General features: G+C 37.9%; 1 pseudogene; it reads right to left on the bottom strand.

The window, feature by feature from the left end:
• Window positions 1–3,623: 3,623 nt before the first annotated feature.
• Window positions 3,624–4,903, bottom strand: LOC119532600 (annotated as a pseudogene).
• Between the last annotated feature and the right edge of the window lie 17,718 nt (window positions 4,904–22,621).

The raw sequence follows: 22,621 nt of genomic DNA, 5'->3' as shown, positions 1-22,621 counted from the left end.
ATTGATGAAACAATATTATTATACTTATACTAACTATAGTCCATAGTTTACATTGGAGTTCACTGTGTTGTACAGTCCTATGTGTTTTAAAAATTTTTTTTATTCTAGTAACACATATATAACCTAAAATTTCCTCCTTTTAACTACATTCAAATGTATGCTGTACTACCATCACCACCATCCATAACCAAAACTTTTCTACCACCCAAATGAAACTCTGCATCAATTAAGTGTTAACTCTCCATTCCTTACCCACACCATGGTCCCTGGTAACCTATATTCTAGTTTTTGACTCTACAATTTGCTTATTCTAATTATTTCATATCAGTGAAATCATACAATATTTGCTCTTCTGTGTCTGGCTTATTTCACTCAACATGGAGTCTTAGAGGTTCATCCACGTTGTCATATGTATCAGAACTTCATTCCTTTTTATGGCTAAATAATATTCCATTATATGTCTGTACCACAGTGTTTTTCCATTTATCTGTTGATGAACATTTGGATTGCTTCTATCTTTCAGCAATTGCGAATAATGATGCTATGAACACTTGTGTGCAAATACCTCTTTCAGTCCCTGCTTTCAATTGTTTGGGGTATATACCTAGAGTGGAATTGCCAGGTTATGTGGTAATTTCATGTCTAACTTCCTGAAAAATTGCCAAACTGTTTTTCACAGTGGCTGCACCATTTTACATTCCACTAACAAGGAATGAATGTTCCTATTTCTACATATCCTCTCTAACACCTGTTATTTCCTATGGGTTTTTTTTTTTTAATAATAATCATTCTAGTGGGTGTGAAATGTTATCTTGTAGTGAGTGGTTTTGATTTGTATTTCCCAAATGGCTAATGTTGTGGCACATCTTTGTATGTGCTTTTTGGCCATTTGTATATCTTCTTTGGTGAAATGCCTATTCACGTATTTTGCTCATTTTTAAATTGAGTGTTTGTCTTTTGGTTGTTGAGTTGTAGGATTTCTTCATATATTCTGAATATCAAACTCTTATTGGCTTTGTGGTTTCCAAATATTTTCTCCCATTCTGTAGGTTGTTTTTTTACTTTGATGATGAAGTCCTTTGATGCACAAAAGTTTTCGCTTTTGTTGAAGTCCCATTTATCTATTTTTTTCCTTTGTTGCAAAGTCTAAAAACCATTGACTAACACATCAAGATGCTTTCCTGTATTTTGTACTAGGAGTTTTATAGTTTTGGTTCTTATGTTTAATCTTTCATCCATTTTGAGTTAATTTTTGTGTATGGAGTGAGATAGGGGTCCACCTTCATTCTTTTGCGTATGGATATTCAGTTTTCCCAGCACCGTTTGTTGAAGAGACTATTTTTTCCCCATTGAGAGGACTGGGAAGCCTTACCAAATATCAATTGGCCATAGATGTGAGGATCTATTTCTGAACCCTCAATGTGATTCTGTAGATCTGTATGTTTGTCCTTGTGAGTGCCATGCTGTTTTGATTACTGTAGCTTTGTAATACATTTTAAAACCAGGAAGTATGAGTCCTCCAATTTCATTTTTTTTCAAGATGGTTTTGACTTTCAGAGTTCCTTACCCTTTCATATACATTTGATATTTGGCTTTTCCATTTCTGCAAAGAAGTTGGAAGTTTGATTGGAATTGAGTTGAATCTGTACATAACTTTGGGTAGAATTGACATCTTCCAGCCCATGAACATCGAATGCTCTCCCATTTATTTAGGTCTTCTTTGATTCTTTTAGCAATGTTTTGTAGTTTTCTATGTGCAAGTCCTTTATATCCTAGGTTAAATTTATTCCTAAATATTTGATTCTTTTATTTGCTACTGTAAATAGATTTTTTTCTTGATTTCCTTTTTAGATTGTTTATTATTAGTGTATAGAAACACTACTGATTTTTGCATGTTGATCTTGTACCTTATCACTTTGCTGAATTTGTTTATTAGCTCTAGTGGCTTTGTTGTGGAATTTTCAGGATTTTCTCTCTATAGGATTATATCATCAACAAATTGGGAAAATTTTACTTCTTCCTTTACAGTTTGGTTGCCCTTTATTTCTTATTCCGCCTAATTGCTCTGGCTAGAATTTCCGACACAATATTGAATAGCAGTGGTGACAGTGGGCATCCTTGTCTTTTCTTGATCTTAGAGGGAAAACTTTCAGTCTTTCACTATTGAGTATGATGTTAACTGCGAGTTTTTCATATATGCTTTTATCATGTTGAGGACATTTCCCTCTATTCCTAGTTGTCTAGGTATTGTTATTAAGAAGGGGTGCTGGATTTTGTCAATTGCCATTTTTTGCAGCAATTGAGATGATCGTGTGTTTTTTCCCTTCATTCTATTAATGTGGTATATTACATTAATTGCTTTTCTTATGTTGAACTATGTTTTCATACTTGGGATAAATCCCATTGGATCATGGTGTATAATTCTTTTAATGTGCTGTTTGATTTGGTTTGCTAGTATTTTGTTGAGGATTTTGACTTGATATTCATAAGGGATATTAGTCTGTAATTTTCTTTTCTTGTGGTATCTTTATCTGGCTTTGTTATTAGTGTGATGTTGGCCTCATAAAATGAGTTAGGAAGTGTTCCCTCTTCAATTTTTTGGAAGAATTTGAGCAGGATTGGTGTTAATTCTTCTTGAAATATTTGGTTAAATTCACCAGTGAAGCCATCTAGTCTGGGTTTTTTCTTTCTTGGGGAGTGTTTTATTACTAATTCAATGTCTTTATTTATTATTGATCTGTTGAGATCATCTGTTTCTTCTTGAATCAGTGTAGACAGTTTGTGTGTTTCTAGGACTTTGTCCATTTCATCAAGGTTATCTAATTTGTTGGAGTACAGCTGTTCATAGCGTCCTCTTATAATCCTTTTTATTTCTGTGAGGTCAGTCATAATGTCCCCCCCCTTCATTTCTGATTTTAGTTATTAGCATTCTTGTGTAAGTCCTTAAAAGCAACTTTCCAGGAGTGCCTTCCACAGCTTCCCCTCACATCTTTGCAGCCAGAATTGCATTAAACTCTCATGCCCAACCAATCTCTTGGTAAGGAAATGAGATTAATGTGATTGAATAAGATGAATAAAGATTCATTCAGTGAGACTTTCCCCTGAGGCACATGGCTATTCAGATGAGGGTGAACAGAGCTGGGATTCAGCTCACAAAGGAGAAGGAATAAGGATCCAAACTGCATATGGATTTGCTTTGGCTAATCGCAGTGTGATAGAGTCGTCCATGCTTAACCTCTCCGTAGATGCAGTGTGAAGAGTTGGCTGTCCTCCTCCTGTCCTTTGGGGACAAACTATTACACAGGGGAAACTGAGGTGGAAAGAAGTTAGATGATGTGCCATGGGCTTCTCAGGTACAAACAGACAGCTCTCAAACCTTGATCCCCAACTCAGGCCAATGCCCTTTCTACCACACTGCGCCATTCTTCCCTGATGATATTTTAAATCACTTTAATTAATTTTCAATGCAGGGAAAACAATTTTGCCATGAAATTGAAAGACTTCTCCATCATGGCAATGAGGAGATTTAGTCATTTTGGTAGCAACAACATGGGGTCCAGAATCAGACAGACCTTCTTGATTCTTTTTTTTTTTTCTTCCTCACTGCCTCTTTGATCTGGTCTTTATTCAAAATAAGCTGCCCAAAATGATTTGACTTTTATGGAATAAGCAATTGAAGCAGTAGACTTCTTTTCTTCTGTAGTAGGTTTCTTTTCTGCTGGCTTCTTGGTAGCTGCAATCTTCTTTTACACCAAAGGCTTCTGCTTCTGTGGCTTCTTAACAGCTTTCTTTCCTCCTTTCTTCTCCATTACAGGCTTCTTGCCTGGAACCCCCTTCTCACTCAATTTGGCCTTTAGTGCTGCAGCACTTTATCTGTCCTGACTTTGTGATTCCTGGCCTGGCAAAGAATGGTGTTTGTGGGCATAGTCATTGCAAATGGGTTTAGTTGCAACATGATTCTCAGGTCTTTCAATGGTTTCCTCTTTAGGACTCAGCAATGAATCTTACATGGTACATGGAGGGCTCTTTGGATCTCTAGGCTTTTCAAGATTCTGCTAAGGTCTATATTCATCATCTTGTGCATGGGAAGCTTGTAGTTACTCCTGAGGGAGGCAGCTTTATGGCAAGTACCATACAGGTCATCTAACTTACAGAAAGCACTTTCAGTCCAACTGCAGATACACCCCACATGCCCACCAAGAGCAAGTTTCAGAATATTCAGCTTGCTTATATTAACCAGAGTAATTCCAGGATGTTCTGAAGGCCTTGATGATAACATTGTCCTTGTTATAGAAGGTACACAGTCCCCTGCATGGATTCAAATTCAAATTTCTCATTTTGCCCTTGCCAGCTCTCATTTGCTGAGAGGTATAGAACTTTCTGATATCATTCCAGGCCTTAAGTTTCCTAAGAAGCAAAACAGTCTCCTTGTTCTTCTTGTAGCCTTCACCTTTACCTATGACCACCAAAGGAAGTTCAGGAACTTCCTCAATATGATGACCTTCAGACGTGACCAGCACTGGTAAGGCAGCCAGGGCAGAGCAGATGGCATATTGCTTCTGTTGTGTTTACTCTTTGGTGCCATGAACACCATGTTTCGGTTGACGCAAACATGTAGCCAAAAGCACTGTGGCCAGATTGTTGAATGTCACCACCTGAAACTGGGAATTTGAGCCACAGCTCTGCCAGTGCCCCAGGACTCAGCACTGGTTTGATAACCTGCTAACTCACTGACAGCATAGGGCTATCTGTAGTTTTTGTGTAAATTGGTGTGAATGAAGTTCACAATATCTGGTCTAATGGGAGCCTTGAACACAACAGGCAAAGTATCATTTTTGCCAGATGACTTCTCCTTTTCAGAGTACACTGGTATCAGTGGATGAGCACATGACATGGCCAGGAGAGGAGAAGGCCCTCCTTTGACTCTTGACTCCATTTTCTAGTTGTGTGGCACTTAATTTCCCTAGGCCCATTTCCATCACCAAGCTTATTTTTGCATGTAAGTTCCTTGTTTGGGGGTAACGTTGTGAGGGATATCATGGCAATGAATGAGGAATTCTGTAAGTCCATGAAAAACAATGCTGGCCAAGGTGCTGTGGACAAGGAGATGGAGGAGATGAATCCCCCATTTCTCTTCTCATTCTCTGACCTCTTTTGCTATCCCTCACTTTGGCCAAACCAACAGGAATCCAAAGAACACATAAAAGGGAAGAGAAGGGTGGAGAACGGATTTGGGGGAGGTTATATGCAAAGGAGGATAACCAGTACAAATTGTTGTATGTGCCTGGTACGTAGAAGATTCTCAATAAATGGTTATTACTTTTATTATTATTTTCAGAATACTGAAGTCAAGTTTTGGAAAAAAGAAATCAAATTTCCCATATATAAGCAACAACCTTGGCATGCTGGTACTAGGGCCACATTGCCTGGACTGCCTTTCTCATCCATAGGTCAAGGCATGCTGAAGGAAAATTAGTTAGCAACCACTGAAATTCAGCTATTTGAGGGAAGTTATGAGAAGTGTGTTTTGAATGGTTTTGTGATCTTCTTGCCTGTGTAAGTGCATTATGGGTCCCCTCTCAGACATGCCCAGGAGTTCCTCCACTCTAACTAAACTGGTCTTTAGTGCAGCCTAGCACTCAGCAAACAAGTCTAAGCAGCAGTGGTGATGATAACGTAGAAGCCACCTGTCTTCTGTTATCATGGCAGCAGCATCAGGACGTGAATTTTGAGTAGTCTCTCCTCAAGTGATATAGACTCCAGTTGATCATTCACTCTAGTCACACTCTCTCCCCTGCACTCATTAATGGCCAGTGAGTGATGATAGGTGGAGTTTTATCTGGACACTGCTCCATTCTGAGCTCAAGAAGCCAAACTTCTGTAGCCCATGCAAGTTTCTCCTAGATCTGCGAGGAGTCAAGTGTGCAATGAGTGAACGTATTCAAACTGGGATCTGATGGAGATAGACTTAAATGTATGTCCCTCTCCTGCCTCTCATTCTCATTCCTACCTCACATTTATCCATTCCTCTGCCAACCATTGCCTCAAATATTCTCCCTCCTCCCCTTCTCCCCACCTGAGAGCCTCATCTCTGAGTCTTGCCTGTGGATTCAGGTAGAATGAATCAGCACATCTGACCCATCATTGCAACCCCTGAGGGATGGAGCACATTTACTGACCCCACAGGACAACCAGTCAGTTTCTCAAGCAGGTCAGTTTTCCTCATTCTTGAGATAGTAACCAGATAAGGCCTCCTGTTTGGATTATTTAAGACCTTGGGGATTGGCTCCTGGTTGTTTATTACACAAAGTACACTCTTCCAGTGGTTTGACTCATCACAGGTATCTCAGAATCTGACCAAAATCTGTTCTGATTTAAGTGTTAAATTAAATTCCACCCCTGCCCACCTCTTACTCAACCACTGGATGAGCCAGAGAGAAAATATTTTTAATTGGATTTATGTTTTGATAAAGTTTCATGTATTGCCTTTAAAATAAACATAAAAAGGGCCTCCTCTCCTCCTGCTCTCCCAACTTGTGCCATAAGGAATACAGGAAAAGCATAATGGGGGCAGGGGGACAGAGGAAGGAAGCTGTTCTCTCAACAAGAAATGTTACATTTAGAAATTCAGCAAGTTAATTTTGAAATTTATAGATAATTCTTAAGAGGAGAATATTTAGTACAAATTATGTTTCCTCTAAAAGCAGCAGTTGCTTTTATTTAATGAATATGTGGAAGAACTTTTTGTCATCTGTGCCTGGAGTTATTTGCTTCAATTATCTTTGTGGGTTTCAATTTTACCTCCTCCTCTTCCCTTGAAAGAGAGAACATTGTTTATTAAAAAGGAGATCAGTTCTCTTCTAATGTATCAGGTGCCTGTAATGTCACAAAGGAAGAGTGTCTGTAAAACAGCCCCCTCTGTGGGAGTGGGTGTAAGATCCTTGCTCGGATAAGATTATTGGATCTTAGCATCACACCTCAAGAGGGACAAGCTTGAGCATCTCACCCTTAGAGCTGTGGTTATCAACCCAAATTGTGCATTAGAATCACATGGGATTATGGGCATGTGTCTCATGCACATACACACACACATACACACTGATTTCCTGGGTCCTACCCTGGAGAATCTGATTCAATTGACTTGAGGTGGGGCCAAGGCCTCTAGATGGAGAACCAACTGACTTAGAGTTTTAAGATGTTTGCCCAGACCTGCGTTTGTCGACCCATGAGCTAGGTAACTTTCTTCTGAAATTCACAAGGACATTCTTGAAGCTGGTTGGCTGTCTGCAGCCAATGATACACAGCTTTCAAGGAGAAAGGAAATGTAACACCTGAAGCCCATAAAGGCCAAAGTCTGAGAAGCCAAATATTCCCATCTGAATGCTGGGTGAAGGGTGATGATGCTTCCTTCCCTCCTGGCTGACTCTCCCCACCTGTGCACACCCACACATACACACACACACACCCAACACACACACACAATGACATGGTGTAGCTCCACACACAAGGTCCAGCTTGGCCCACCTAGCACAAAGCTGATGTCTATTCATCAAAATGCTCTTCCTGCCTGTACTGGGCTGCAGGTGCCCTAAACTTAGGAACAGTTATATTCCATCTTAAGTTGCTTGTTTGGAACAAAGCTGGGTTGGGAAGGGCAGGGGATGGTCAGCTCAGGATGCTAACTCTCAAGCGACTTACTCCTGCATACCAGGCAACTCTTACAAATCCAAGTGTCAGAAAGAGGGCAAATTATGACATGTCATTGACCTCCCAGGCCACTTGTGAATGGTCAGAAAACATGGGTGATAACCATTGGTTATATTAAAGCTCCAAGTTCAATGCACGTTTGAAGATGAGCAGTGGGAGAAGGAGGAACTGTCCATGGGACAGGCAAGATTAGCAGATAGAAAAATGAAGCAGATCTGCTTGGCAAAGAATGTCTTCAAAGTTTTAAAATCGAGTGAGGGTTAATTTTTTGAAAAGGAAACCCTTCTATCTTCAGGTCCAAATCAGTTCACTGCAAATAAAATAAAATGCATTTTGCTACCAGACCCAATGTTCCTACCCATATCCAAAGTCCTGAGCACTGACCTGCACTGGTCTGTATCTAGGAGATAAAGGGAGACAGAAAGGTCAATGAGATTTTCAGAGGAATAAGAGAAGAAAATTACACAAACGACTGGACTTAAAAGTGATGGTAAAAGTCACAAGAGAGAATTCCCTGCAAAGAGGGGCAATAGGGCATCTGTAGGAAGGAAAGCCTTTGAGGATGAGGAGCCATTTGGAAGAGTGCTGAATGAATGGTAAGATTTTTATAGGAGGAGATCAGACCAAGTGACAGCTGATGTCATGGTGAGCAATGATCCAGATAAGCAGGAACAAATACTAAGTGATACCATCTGGCTGGAGTAGGGCACACAAAGAGGGGTAATGGAAAGTTTGGTTGGAAGACAAGATTTGGATGTGATGTGGAGAGTTTTGAATGTCAGTTTGAAGTATTTGCACATGGCTCAGTAGCCACTTATCTGGCACTGAGCACTGGGTAGGACTCTAAGATTTTCCTTCTCTCTGTCATCTGGCCTGATGCTCATGGAAAATTTTCTTCTTTGTCTTCTATAACTTCCTTTCTTCTCTTGTCTTCCTCTCTTGCCACTCCATCAAGAGATGAAAAAGCTTTTTCTATGTGATTATGAGATAGTGCTGATGGGTCCTAGATGGATGGCTCCCATCATTAGCTGCAGGGTGATAGTTAATGCAAACTTAGGAATGAAAAGCAGCCAGTCCCAGGTGCAGTACTCTCATCAAGAGCAAACAACCTCTCAGAAGCCATGTTATTATGCCCATTTTATTCATCCTATACTTACTGAGCATCTTCTCTGTCTTTGTACCAATTACTGTGTGTATAGGTTCATGGGATACAGTTATAATAGACAATGTTTTGGTATAGGTCACATCCCAGAAAGGGGAAGGGGGTGGTAAACATCAGCACAGTGTGAGAAGTAGTATGATGGTATCAAGAACAGTGCTTTTCAAATTTAATGTGCACATAAATCACCCATGGATCTGGTGAAAAGCAGATTCTTTTTCAGTAGGTCTGGGGTGGGCTAGAGATTCTGCATTTCTAACCTGAGGCACTCAGGTGATGCCAATTCTGTTAGTCCTGGACCACATTTTGAGACGCAAGGGTCTAAAGAAGTTCCAAGGGACCTAGGAGCAAAACCACAGATGAGTTTCCTTTTTCAAATGTGAACTCCCCCAGATAAAATGAATTGTCTGGGAGCAAGGTAAGTAATATAAACCCATCCAAATAAAAAAGAAGCAAAAGGGAATATAGGAAGTAAATCTCCTTCCTATCCTCTCTGGCTATCCTCCCCCCACCCTAGGCAGTAGTCCCTCCCCAGAGGTAACCTATACCTTTTCTATCCTTCCAGAGATAATCTTTCATATACAAGCATAGACATATAACTTTTTTAAAAAATCAGTAGAATAGACTTCACTCATTACTGACAGGTACTGTAGTAGTCAGGGTTCTCCAGAGAAAGAGAACCAATGGTTATATATAAGTATTAAGAAATTTGTTATAGGAATTGGTTCACACAAACTTGGGGATTAGCAAGTCCAAATTCGATAGGGTAGGCTGCAATTTGGAAACTCTATTGAAAGTGGCATTGAATGCTCCAGAAGAAGTTGGCTGGCTGAAGCACAGATAGAAATTCTTCTTCTGGACTGCTGAAATTCTGTTCTCCCTTTGAAGCCTCACACTAATTGGATGAAGAGACTCCTCTCATTGCTGATGGCAATCTCCTTTGCTGATTGTAGATGCAGTCAGTCAGCTGTTGAGACAATCAACTTACTAATGATTTAAATCCTACTATTAAATACCCTGCAGTAACAATAAGGCCAGTGGTTGCTTGACCAAACAACCCAATTAAAAATGGGTAAAGGACTTGAATAGACAATTCTCTAAAGAGGATATACAAACGGCCAGTAAGCAAATGAAAATATGCTCCATATCATTAGCCATTAGGGAGATGCAAATCAAAACCACAGTAAGATATCAGTTCACACCCACTAGAATGGTTATTTTAAAAACAGAATATAAGTGCAGGCAAGGATGCACAGAAATAGGAACACTCGTACATTATTGGTGGGAATGTAAAATGGTGCAGCTGCTGTGAGAAACAGTTTGGAAGTTCCTCAAAAAGTTAAACAGAACTACCAAATGATCCGGCAATCTCTCTTCTACATATATATCAAAAGAATTAAAAGCAAGGATTTGGACAGATATTTGTATATCAATGTTTATAGCAGCATTATTCTCATTAGGCAAAAGGTAGAAGCAGCCCAAGTGTTCATCAATGGATGAAGGATAAACAAAATGGAATATTATTCAGCACTAAAAAGGAACAAAGTTCTGATACATATGACAACAGGGGTGAACCTTGAAGATATGATTTTGAGTGAAATAAGCCAGACACAGAAGAACAAATATTGTATAATTTTACTTATATGAAATACCTAAAATATTCAGATTCTTATACAGAAAATAGAGTATAGCTTCCCAGGGGTAGAAAGGGTGGAGTATGGGGAGTTAATGCTGATTGGGTACAGAGTTTCTGTTTGGGATGATGGAAAAGTTTTGGACATGGATGGTGGTAAGGGGGGCACAACATCATTCATGTAATTAACACCACAGGTTTGAATACTCAAAAGTGATTAAAATGGGAAATTTTAGGTTGAATAAATGTTATCACAATAAAATTTTTTTAAAAAAAGAAATAAACATTCCTAAGCAAATTACCTCCCCCTAAAAAGGGACATAAAATAAAGAAGTGAAAAAAAGATTACCATGCAAATGCTAATTAGAAGAAGGTCAAGGATCCAAGATAGCACACTAGGGGAGACAGCAAAATTCTCCTCTGTGAAAAACACTAGGTAAAGGACAGAAGGTGCTCCAGAACAGCAGTTCCAGGGTTCCACTGGCTGGGCAGGGACCTCTACACCCATATTGAGTGTTCACTTGGAGAAACTGAGAGGCTGCATTTAACACAGATGAGTGTTCGACTGGAATGCCACTGGAGAACGGACAGCTGGAGCTGGTTGACGAGATGGAGGGCAGTAGCCTTCTACGCCCCAGGCACCCTCCTTAGTACCTGGTGTGCATGATAACCCTTCACAGACCCATGGCCAAGAGCCCCCGTGCCAGGGACTGGCCTTTGGAGCAGACAGACAATTGCAGGAGGGGGTAGCATTCCATGACCCATCCAGCCATCTTTGCTGCTGGCTGGGAGATAACCCTTCACAGCCCTGTAGCCAAGAGCTTCCTTGAGGGAATTCGGGATTCAACGTGCTTGAGATGGTGCTGACTCTTTCTCCATGGAAGCATGCAGTGTGCACAGCCTAGAGGCTGGGTGCTGCGTGGAAGTGCCAGGAACCCTCCCCCAATCCCAGGGACTCATGGGCATGTGGCAGAGAAGGATTGTGGGGCATTTGAGCTGGAAGGTGAGATGCACAGCTCTGCAGCCCCAGACTACTCCACCTGCAGCCCCAGGAATGGCCAGGACCACTGTGTCCTGGAGTGGACTCCATGGCAAACTGCACAGGGCATGCCCCCCACCCACAGGGCTGGCAGTCCCCAATGCACAAGGAAAATTGGTGCACTGATTGGACCTCCATATGGTTTTGACTCCCACTCAGTGCATGGACAAAGTTGGGGGAGAACTGTCTTAATGGTATGAGGTGGCTCGGGAGTGCCATCTGCTGGTAGGTCAGGGAAAGTACACTCCACCAAGCTATAGCTCTGTCAAATTATAGATAAATGTTCAAATAATCCTGCATATCCTAAAAGAACACTACCAAGATAAGCAAATGCCAAGAGGGAAAAAAACGACAGAAAATTATAAAACATATGAAGAAACTAGAAGATATGGATAACCCAAAAATCCAAATTAAAAAGCCAGAGGAGACATAGAACTAGGAGAAATTAATCAAAGAACTACACACAAACAACAGTATCATGGTTCAGGATATAAAAGACATGAAGAAGAACCTAGAAGAGCATAAAGAAGAATTTGCAAGAGTAAATAAAAAAAATAGCAGATTTTATGGAAATAAAAGATGCTGTTGATCAAATTAAAAATATTCTTGAGACACATAACATTAGATTTGAAGAGGTGGAGGAATGAATTAGTGAATTCAAGGATAGATGATGAAAGTGAAAGCACAAAAAAATGAATGGGAAAAAAATCAAAAAATTTGAAATGGATCTCAGGGAAATGATGGACACCATGAAGTACACAAATATAAGAAACATTAGTGTTCCAGAAGGGGAAAGGAAGAGTAAAGGGCTAGGAAGAGTATTCGAAGACATTGTTGGAGAAAACTTCTCAACCCTTCTAAATGACATAAGTATGCAAATCAAAGATGCCCAACAAACTCCAAATAGAATAAATACAAATGAATCCACTCTGAGACATATTCTGATCAGACTGTCAAATGCTGAAGAGAAGAAGAAAGTTCTGAAAGCAGCAAGAGAGAAGAGATTTACCACATACAAGGGAAACAACATAAGACTAAGTACTGTCTACTCAGCAGGCACCATGCAGGTGAGAAGGCAGTGGTATGACATATTTAAAATTCTGAAAGAGAAAAATTGCCATCCAAGAATTCTTTATCCAGCAAACTCTACTTCAAAACTGAGGAAGAAAGAGCTTAAAATTTTCACAGACAAACAAATGCTGAAAGAATTTGTTAAGAAGAGACCTGCCCTATAAGAAATACTAAAGGGAGCTCTACCAGCTGAGAAAAAAAGACAGGAGAGAGGGGTCTGGAGAAGGGCACAGAACTGAAGAATATTAGTAAAGGTACATTAAAGGAAATAAAGAGAGAGGGGAAAAAATATACCTGATGAATAAAAACCAAAGGATAAGATGGCTGATTCAAGAACTACCTTCATAGTAATAACAATGAATGTGAATGTATTAAACTCCCCAATTAAAACATATAGCTTGGCAAAATGGATTTTAAAATATGAACCATCAATATGTTGTTTACAAGAGACTCATCTTAGACCCAGTGACACAAAGAGATTGAAAGTGAAAGGATGGGAAAAAAACATTCCATGCAAGCCAAGAAAAAGAAAGGAGGGGTAGCAATACTAATTTCAGATAAAATATACTTTAAAGGCAAGGATGTCATAAGAGGCAAAGAAGGACACTATATATTAATAAAAGGGACAATTCACCAAGAAGAAATAACAATCATAAATGTTCATGCACTGAATCAGGGTGCCCCAAAGTACATGAGAAAAACATTGGCAAAACTGAAGGAAGAAATAGATGTTTCCAAAATAATTTTGAGAGATTTCAATACATCACTTTCTCCTGTAGATAGATAAACAAGACAGAGGACCAATAAGAAAATTGGGAACCTAAACAATGTGATAAACAAATTAGACTTAACAGACATATATAGAGCATTACATCTCAAATTACCAGGATATACATTCCTCTCTAGTGCTCATGGAACTTTCTCCAGGATAGAGTATATACTGGGGCATAAAACAAGCATCAATAAATTTTTTAAAAATGAAATTATTCAAAGCACATTCTCTGACCACAATGGAATGCAACTAGAAGTCAATAACCATCAAAGTTCTAGAACATGCACAAATATCTGGATGTTAAACAACACACTCCTAAACAATCAGTGGGTCAAAGAAGAAATTGCAAGAGAAATTGCTAAATAGCTAGAGACAAATGAAAATGAGAACACAACACATCAAAACTTATGGGATGCAGCAAAGGCAATATTGAGGGAGAAATTTATAGCTCTATATGAAAACTTTAAAAAGGAAGAAAGAGCTAAAATCAAAGAACTAACGGAACAACTGAAGAAGCTAGAAAATGATCAGCAAACTAATCCCAAGCAAGTAGAAGAAAAAGAAATAACAAGGAATAAAGCAGAAATAAATTATATGGAGAACAAAAAAACAATAGAATAAATAAAACCAAAAGTTTGTTCTTTGAGAGAATAAATAAAACCCAAAGTTGGTCCTTTGAGAAGATCAATAAGATTGAAAAATCCTTAGCTAGCCTGACAAATTCAAAAAGAGAGAAGAACCATTAAACAAAATAATAAATGAGAGGGGGGACATTACTGTGGATACGAAAGAAATTTTAAAAAATTTTAAGTGCATATAATGAACAACTGTACACCAACAAACTAGATAATTTTGAGGAAATGGATAATTTCTTGGAAACCCAAGAACAACCTAGATGGACCAGAGAATAAATAGAAGACCTTAATAAAAGAATCACAAGCTAGGAGAGCCAATCAGTCATCAAAAAGCTTCCTACAAATAAAAGCTCAGGGCCAGATGGCTTCATAGGGGATATTCTAGTTTGCTAATGCTGCCAGAATGCAAAACACCAGAAATGGATTGGTTTTTATAAAGGGGGTTTATTTGGTTACACAGTTACAGTCTTAAGCCCGTAAAGTGTCCAAGGTAACACATCAACAATCGGGTACCTTCACTGAAGGATGGCCAATAATGTCCGGAAAACCTCTGTTAGCTGGGAAGGCACATGGCTGGCATCTGCTCCAAAGTTCTGGTTTCAAAATGGCTTTCTCCCAGGACGTTCCTCTCTAGGCTTCAGCTTCTCTCCAAAATGTCACTTTCAGTTGTCTTGAGGCATTTGTCCTCTCTTAGCTTCTTCAGAGCAAAAGTCTGCTTTCAAAGGCTGTCTCCAAAATGTCTCTGTAAGCTGAAGCTCCTCTCTCAGTACCAGTGCGTTCTTCAAAGTGTCCCTCTTGGCTGTAGCTCCTCTTCAAGATGTCACTCTCAGCTGCAGCTGCACTGAGCTCCTTCTGTTTGTCAGCCCATTTATATGGCTCCACTGATCAAGGCCCACCCTGAATGGGTGGGGCCATGCCTCCATGGGAATATCTCATCAGAGTTATCACCCACAGTTGGGTGGGGCGCATCTATAGGGAAACACTCAAAGAATTAGAATCTAATTAACACTGATAAATCTGCCCACACAAGATTACATCAAAGATAATGGCATTTGGGGGGACACAATACATTAAAACTGGCACAGGGGAATTCTACCAAACTTTCCAAAAAGAACTGACACCAATCCTACTTAAACTCTTTTGAAAAATTGAAGAAAATAGAACACTACCTAACTCATTTTACAAAGCCAAAATCACTGTAATACCAAAAACAGATAAAGATGCTACAAGAAAGGAAAACTACAGGTCAATCTCCCTAATGAATCTGGATGCAAAAATTCTCAACAAAATACTTGCAAATCTAATCCAAAGACACATGAAAAAAATCATACACCATGACCAAGTGGGGTTCATCCCAGGCATGCAAGGTGGTTCAACATAAGAAAATCAACCAATGTAATACAACACATTAACAAATCAAAAGAGAAAAATCAAATTCTTATCTCTAGATGCTAAAAAAGCATTCAACAAAATTCCACATTTTTTTTGATAAAAACACTTCAAAAGGTAGGAATTGAGGGAAACTTCCTCAATATGATAAAGAACATATATGAAAAACCCACAGCCAGCATGGTGCTCAATGGTGAAAGACTGTAAGCCTCCCCTCTAAGTTCAGGAATGAGACAAGGATGCCTGCTGTCACCACTATTATTCAACACTGTGCTAGAAGTGCTAGCCAGAGCAATCCATCAAGGCAACAAAATAAAAGGCATCCAAATTGGAAAGGAAGAAGTGAAACTGTCATTATTTGCAGATGATATGATCTTATATTTGGAAAACCCTTAGAAATCAATGACACAGCTACTTGAGCTAATAAACAGATTCAGCAAAGTGGCGGGATACAAGATTAATGCACATAAGTCAGTAATGTTCCTATACACTAGAAATTACCTAACTGAAGAGACAGTCAAGAAAAAGATTCCATTCTCAATAGTAACTAAAAAAAACCAAGAACCTAGGAATAAACTTAACCAAGGATGTAAAAGACCTCTAAACAGAAAATTACATAACTTTCCTAAAGAAATAAAAGGGATAGGAAGGCTAAACATCGTTAAGATGTCAATACTACCCAAACTGATCTACAAATTCAATGCAATTCCAATCAAAATTCCAAAAAACTATTTTGCAGACTTGGAAAAACTAGTTATCAAATTTATTTAGGAGGGAAAGATGACTCGAATTGCTAAAAAAAAAATCTAAAAAGGAAAAACAAAGTGGGAGGACTTACACTTCCTGATTTTGAAGCTTACTATAAAGCCACAGTAGTCAAAATAGCATGGTATTGGCACAAAAATAGACATATTGATCAACGTAATTGAATTGAGAATTTGGAAAGAGACCCCCAGCTCTATGATTGGCTGATTTTTGATAAGGTCCCCAAATCCACTGAACTGGGACAGAACAGTCTCCTCAACAAATGGGGCTGGGAGAACAGGATATCCATACCCAAAAGAATGAAAGGGGACCCCTACCTCACACCCTTTACAAAAATTAATTCAAAGTGAATCAAAGACCTCAATATAAGAGACAGTACCATAAAACTACTAGAAGATAATGTAGGGAAACATCTTCGAGATGTAGTATTAGGAGGTCACTTCTTAGACCTTACACCCAAAGCACAAGCAAAGAAAGAAAAAATAGATAAATGGGAGCTCCTCAAAATTAAAACCTTCTGTACCTCAAAGAAATTCTCCAAAAAGATAAACAGGCAGCCAATTCAATGGGAGAAAATATTTGGAAACCATATATCTGGTAACAGACTAATATCTTGCATATATAAAGAAATCCTACAACTCAATGACAATAGTACAAACGGCCCAATTATAAAATGGCCAAAAGATGTGAAAAGACATTTCTCTGAAGAGAAAATACAAATAATTAAAAAACACATGAAAAAATGTTCGTCTTCATTAGCTATTAAGGAGATGCAAATCAAGACCATAACAAGATATCATCTCACACCAATAAGAATGGTTGCCATTAAACAAACAGGAAACTACAAATGCTGGAGAGAATGTGGAGACGTTGGAACTCTTATTCATTGCTGGTGGGACTGTATAATGGTACAGCCACTCTGGAAGAAAGTTTGGTGGTTCCTCGGAAACCTAGATATCGAGTCACCCTATGATCCAGCAATTTCACTTCTAGGAATATACCCAGAAGATCTGAAAGCAGTAACATGAACAGGTATTTGCACACCAATGTTCATAGCAGCATTGTTCACAATTGTCAAGAGATGGAAACAATCTAAATGTCCTTCAATAGATGAGTGGATAAATGAAATGTGGTATATATATACATGATGGAATACTATGCAGCAGTAAGAAGGAATGAGGTTATGAAACATATGACAACACGGATGAAACCTGAAGACATATTGCTGAGTGAAATAAGCTAGTCACAAAAGGAGATATATTATATGTTATCGCTATTGTATGAACTCTGTGAAAGATGTAAAATAAGTGTCTTATAATGTAGAATATAGGGGAACTAGAGATAGTCAGAAGCTAGCGAAGGGGGAATGATAATCTAATATTTACAGATGAAGGTGATCTTAATGGTTTGGGAAAGGTCAGGTGTGACTATGATTTGTTAATGGGATTATAAGTATCAGTGATTCATTGAAGGCGAACATGTTTGTAAATGGTTGTTTAAAGGCATGTAACCCACAGAGTAGCATCACAAACCTAAATAATTGTTAGCATCATATACTCATAAGGTATTATACTGGTGCAGAGGTTTAACAACAGAGTGGTTTGGAAAAACTACCCTTTATGTATTAAAGATAATATTTAATAGGAATATTTTGCCAAAACTACACTAATACTAGGGATGAATAATTAGCAGCTGATAAGAGCTCTGGGGTGTATTATGTTATGATAATTGTTTAAAGCTGAGAGTGATGATATTGTACAACTAAATGAAGATAATGTAAGAAACTGACCTTTTATTCTGGGATAGAATATATGTTATGTGAAGTTAGGAACACACTACTTAGTAAACCAAGCCCTCAACTTGAGGATTGCTCTTATGAAATTTAGGTTTATAAATAGGAGGCTGAACTCTCTTAAGAGGCACCTCCAGGGAACCTCTTTTGTTGCTCAGATGTGGCCTTTCTCTCTCTAAGCCCAACTCGGCAAATAAATTCATTAATCTCCCTACCATAAGGGACATGACTCCCAGGGGAATGAATCTCCTTGGTGATGTGGGACATGACTCCCAGGAATGAGCCTGGCCCTGGCAGCAAGGGATTAATGCCTACTTGACCAAAAGCAGGAAATGGAAAGGTAAGAAGCTGCGGTCTCAGTGGCTGAGGTCCCAAATAGAGTCAAGAGGGTATCCTGGAGGTTTCTCTTATGTAAGCTCCAGCCAGACATCCCAATTGGCCACAGCATGCCATGCCCTTACCAAAAGTAGTCCACAAATACCTAGGTCCCTACCTGAGATTCTGTAAAAAATTCACTCACTTAAGTTTTATCTTTCAGAAACTTAAATCCAATACAGTGTCCCTATGTCAGACAAGTCCTAAAACCCATAGGCAACAGCCTCTTTGGGATCAACAATTAGATGCAGCCCCCCTTCCCCATATTGTCAACATCCTCTTTCAAAATGAACAAGATAAGGTGTTCACTGCCTAGATGACCCTGAAGAGGGAGAAAGATATTAAGTGAGAGGAAGGGGTAGCAACAAACAACATAAGATTTAACAAAGGTCTATGAATACTGAATCTTTATATAATTACATACATATATTTGGATTGTGGGGTGTTGGAGTATTTAGAAGGAGGTAAATGACATGGTAGAACTGTCGCCTATAGCATCCTTTGGGATTTGCTCTATAGCTGCTCATTGAATTGTGCCTTGAAGGTCTTCACCTTTCTGTATATACCTTGTATTGCCTAATAGAGAAGGCACTGAGACCCTGGAACTGTAATTCATAACAATTTTTGAAATTACCTATGTAACTGCTTGTTGAGCTGTACATTGAGAGTTGACACCTTTCTGTATGTATGTTATATTTTACAGGAATGAAAATGGCTGACGTTGTGGAACTGTGACCCATGACATTCTTTGAAATTTGCTAACTACTTGTGAAATCGTACTTTGAAAGTTATCACTGTTATGTATATATGTTAAAGTTCACAATAAAAAAAAAGGTCAATATACCAACATTAATTTGAAGCATAATAGAATTTTAGGAAAAAGTCTTTAATAGGCTTTAAGAGGATGCTACATAACAATGAAAAGAAGAAAAGAATAGTCTACCAATAATACGTTATTTTCAGAGTGCTTACTATGTAGCAGACACTATTCTCAGTCCTTCATATGAATTAACTCATTTATTCTTCACAATAGCCCTATGAGTTGAAAGGTATTATCCGCATTTTACAGGAGGGAAATAGGCAAAATCGGGGAAAATTGTTACTCATTCACTAAATGGGGAAGGCAGGCTTCAAACCTAAGCAATTTAATTCCAGAATAACACTGTTGCCTCTCACCAAAAAGATAAAACAATCATGAGCTTGAGAACCTAATAACCAACCCTTAAACTAAAATAAAGTAAAAGGTGACAGAATTTCAAGACAAAAATGACAAATTTACAACCATAGTGCAAGATTTTAACACACCTTTGTTAGACATTGGTAGAAAAAAACAGTTAAAATTTTTTTTGCAAACTTTTTGAGTAACAAAAATAATGTACCTTATACCCAACAAATAGAGACTATAGATATATGAAATACTTATCAAAATTGAATGCATATTTCTTCATGAAGGAAGTCAAAACAATTTTTAAAGGTTCAATATGACCAAGGGGATTTCTACTGCACTTCAAATTAAACTAGAAAACAACAATAATTCCATATTTGTAATTTGTTTATATATAATAAACTTACAAATTCACTTTAACAAGGGAAATCTAGAACATCTGCTTGTGCCAAAAAGTAAGGAAATGCCAAAAGAATAATGGAGGCATGTCTATTTGAGCAAAAATGATGGTAATCAATTAATAGCACATAAAATAGAAAAATAATCCATATGCCCATGGTGATAGTTTACAAATAAATGGGAAAACCCTTCTTTACAGAGAATGTAGAAGGAATAGTAGAATTGATAAAACACTATTTTGTAACCATTTATTAATGGCAAAGAGAATAAAAGTTACTTTACAATAGAGAGATCTGTCAGACTTAATCAAATAATCAAATATAACATCACCTATAATGGGACAAACAGACATTATGTTCCTTCTTATGTGTTACAATGGGAAGACACAAGATCACCTATATGTCCTCAGCCAAATTTGTTTAACCTAATCTAGTCATAAGCAATAATGGAAAAAATCCAGATTGTGGGGTATGTTACAAGACTGCTGCTGTGAAATCTTCAAAAGGGGTCAAGAAAGGCAAGAAAGAATAGTGGGAAAGTGTTTTAGGTAAAAAACTAAAAGGGCATGACAACCAAAAGTAATGCTTGAGTCTTGTTTGGATCCTGTATTCCAAAACAAACACTGTAAATAAAAATATGGTTGGTTGTTTTTTTCAAAAATTGGGGAAATTGAATATGGGTTATATATTATTATCCAAATGATAAATTTCTTCTAGGGTATGATACTAGTATTACGGTAATGTTGGAGAAATTCTTTGTTCTTAGGAGATATAGGCTGAATAGGGGTGAGGTCATGATGTCTACAACTTGCATTCAAAAGCTTCATCAAAGGAAAAGTAGATGGAGAAAAAAATGTGGCAATTTTTTTCTTTTTTAAAATTTTATTTATGTATTTACTATTTATTTGATTAGAAAAGTTGTAGGCTTACAGAAAGATCATGCAGAAAGCACAAAGTTCCTATACACCTGCCACCATTTTTATTACGTTTTGCATTACTATGGTATCTTTGTTACAACTGATGAGAAAACATTATTGTAACTGTAGTATTATCTATAGTCCATAGCTTACATTAGGGTTCACTGTGTTGTACAGTCCTATGGTTGGTTTTTGCAAAATTTTAACAATTGATAAATCTAGGTAAGGTTTAGAAGAGTGTTAATTTTACCATTCTTTCAATTCATTGTACAGCCATACAGTTTTTCTATAGTTTTGAAAACTGTCAAGATAAATTAAAATTTTACAAAGTAAAAAGTTGGGGAAAATTCACCTCATAGGTGAATAACTCATGAATTAAAAAGGAACTCAGAATGAATATTATAAAATATTTAGAATGAAAAACAAAAGCAGTACATATTAAAACCTATAGAAAATAATTAAAGCGGTATTTAGAGGTAAATTCATAGCCTTAAATGAATGTGCCAAAACAAGAATGATTTAAAATAAATGAATAATGCTTTATGCTCAAAAAGCTAGAAAATTGAATAACAGAATAAATCCAAAGAAAGAAAATTAGAGCACATAATTAAGATGGTAGCAAATATTGATGAAATACAAAATGAAGAAACAATAGAGAGATTCAATAAAACCAAGAGCTGTTACTTCAAAAAACTGATTAAGGGAAATATCACCTAGAAATACTGAAAGAAAACAAAAGAAAATCATCAAATAAACAATATTAGCTAAAAAAGACATAATAATGACACAGTAGATATATTAAAAGTAGTAAGAGAATAATGCGAATAAATGTTGCCAGTAAGTTTTAAAATGGATAAAATATAATTTTTCTAGAAAAATATGAATTACTAGAAATTAACTTATTACCAAAATTAACCTAAAAAGAAGTAGAAAATCTCAATAACCATTAGATAAACTGAATCAATAATTTAAAGTGCCAGCATGCCCACTACCCAAAAGTACCAAATATTTTCCAGGCAAGTTTTACCAGACTTTCAAGGGACAGATAATTGCTATCTTTTAAAATATTTTTCAGAGAATAGAGAAAGAGGAAAATCTTCACCTTCAGTTTGTCATTTTAGTCACGCACAAATTTATGAACAAAATTCTAGCAGTAAAACTATGTAGATTTGTAATTTTGATCAATGTAACCACAAATATCTTATCATTTATGTTATCACCAGCAGTATATGAGTAGAATGCCTGTTTCCATGTATTCTTATCAATGGTTGTATTAGTTAGGGTTCTCCTTGGAAACAGAATCAATGAGAGATGTCTCTGATTATCAAATTGTAAAAGTGACTCACGCAACTGCAGGAGCGCACGAGTCCAAATTCTGTAGAGCCGTCAACAAGCTGTCAACTCCAATGAAGACGTCCGACGAACTCCTTGGGAAACGAACCGACAACTTTGACGAACTCCTCAGGAAACGAACCGGCAACTTCGACGAGCTCCCCAGGAAATGCTTCACTGAGCAGCCAAAAAAGAAGTGAAGGTTCTCTAACCGTCCACCTTATAAGCCTCCAACTGATCACCCGGACCAAATCCAGCCAATTGCATTCTCTCATTGTGGAAGCACACCCCTTGATGAGTCATCGGTCAGCCGCAGTCAATTGACTGATGATCCAACAAACCGGCTGATCACCCAGACCAAATCCAGCCAATTGCATTCTCTCACTGTGGAAGCACACCCCTTGATGAGTCATCGGTCAGCTGCAGTCAATTGACTGATGATCCGACAAACCAGCCCGCTGGTTTATTAACC

Source organism: Choloepus didactylus, chromosome 4, assembly GCF_015220235.1.
Source record: "Choloepus didactylus isolate mChoDid1 chromosome 4, mChoDid1.pri, whole genome shotgun sequence".
NCBI lineage: Eukaryota > Metazoa > Chordata > Mammalia > Pilosa > Megalonychidae > Choloepus > Choloepus didactylus.
The sequence above is the reverse complement of the archived record's forward strand: the minus strand, read 5'-3'. Positions and strand labels throughout refer to the sequence as shown.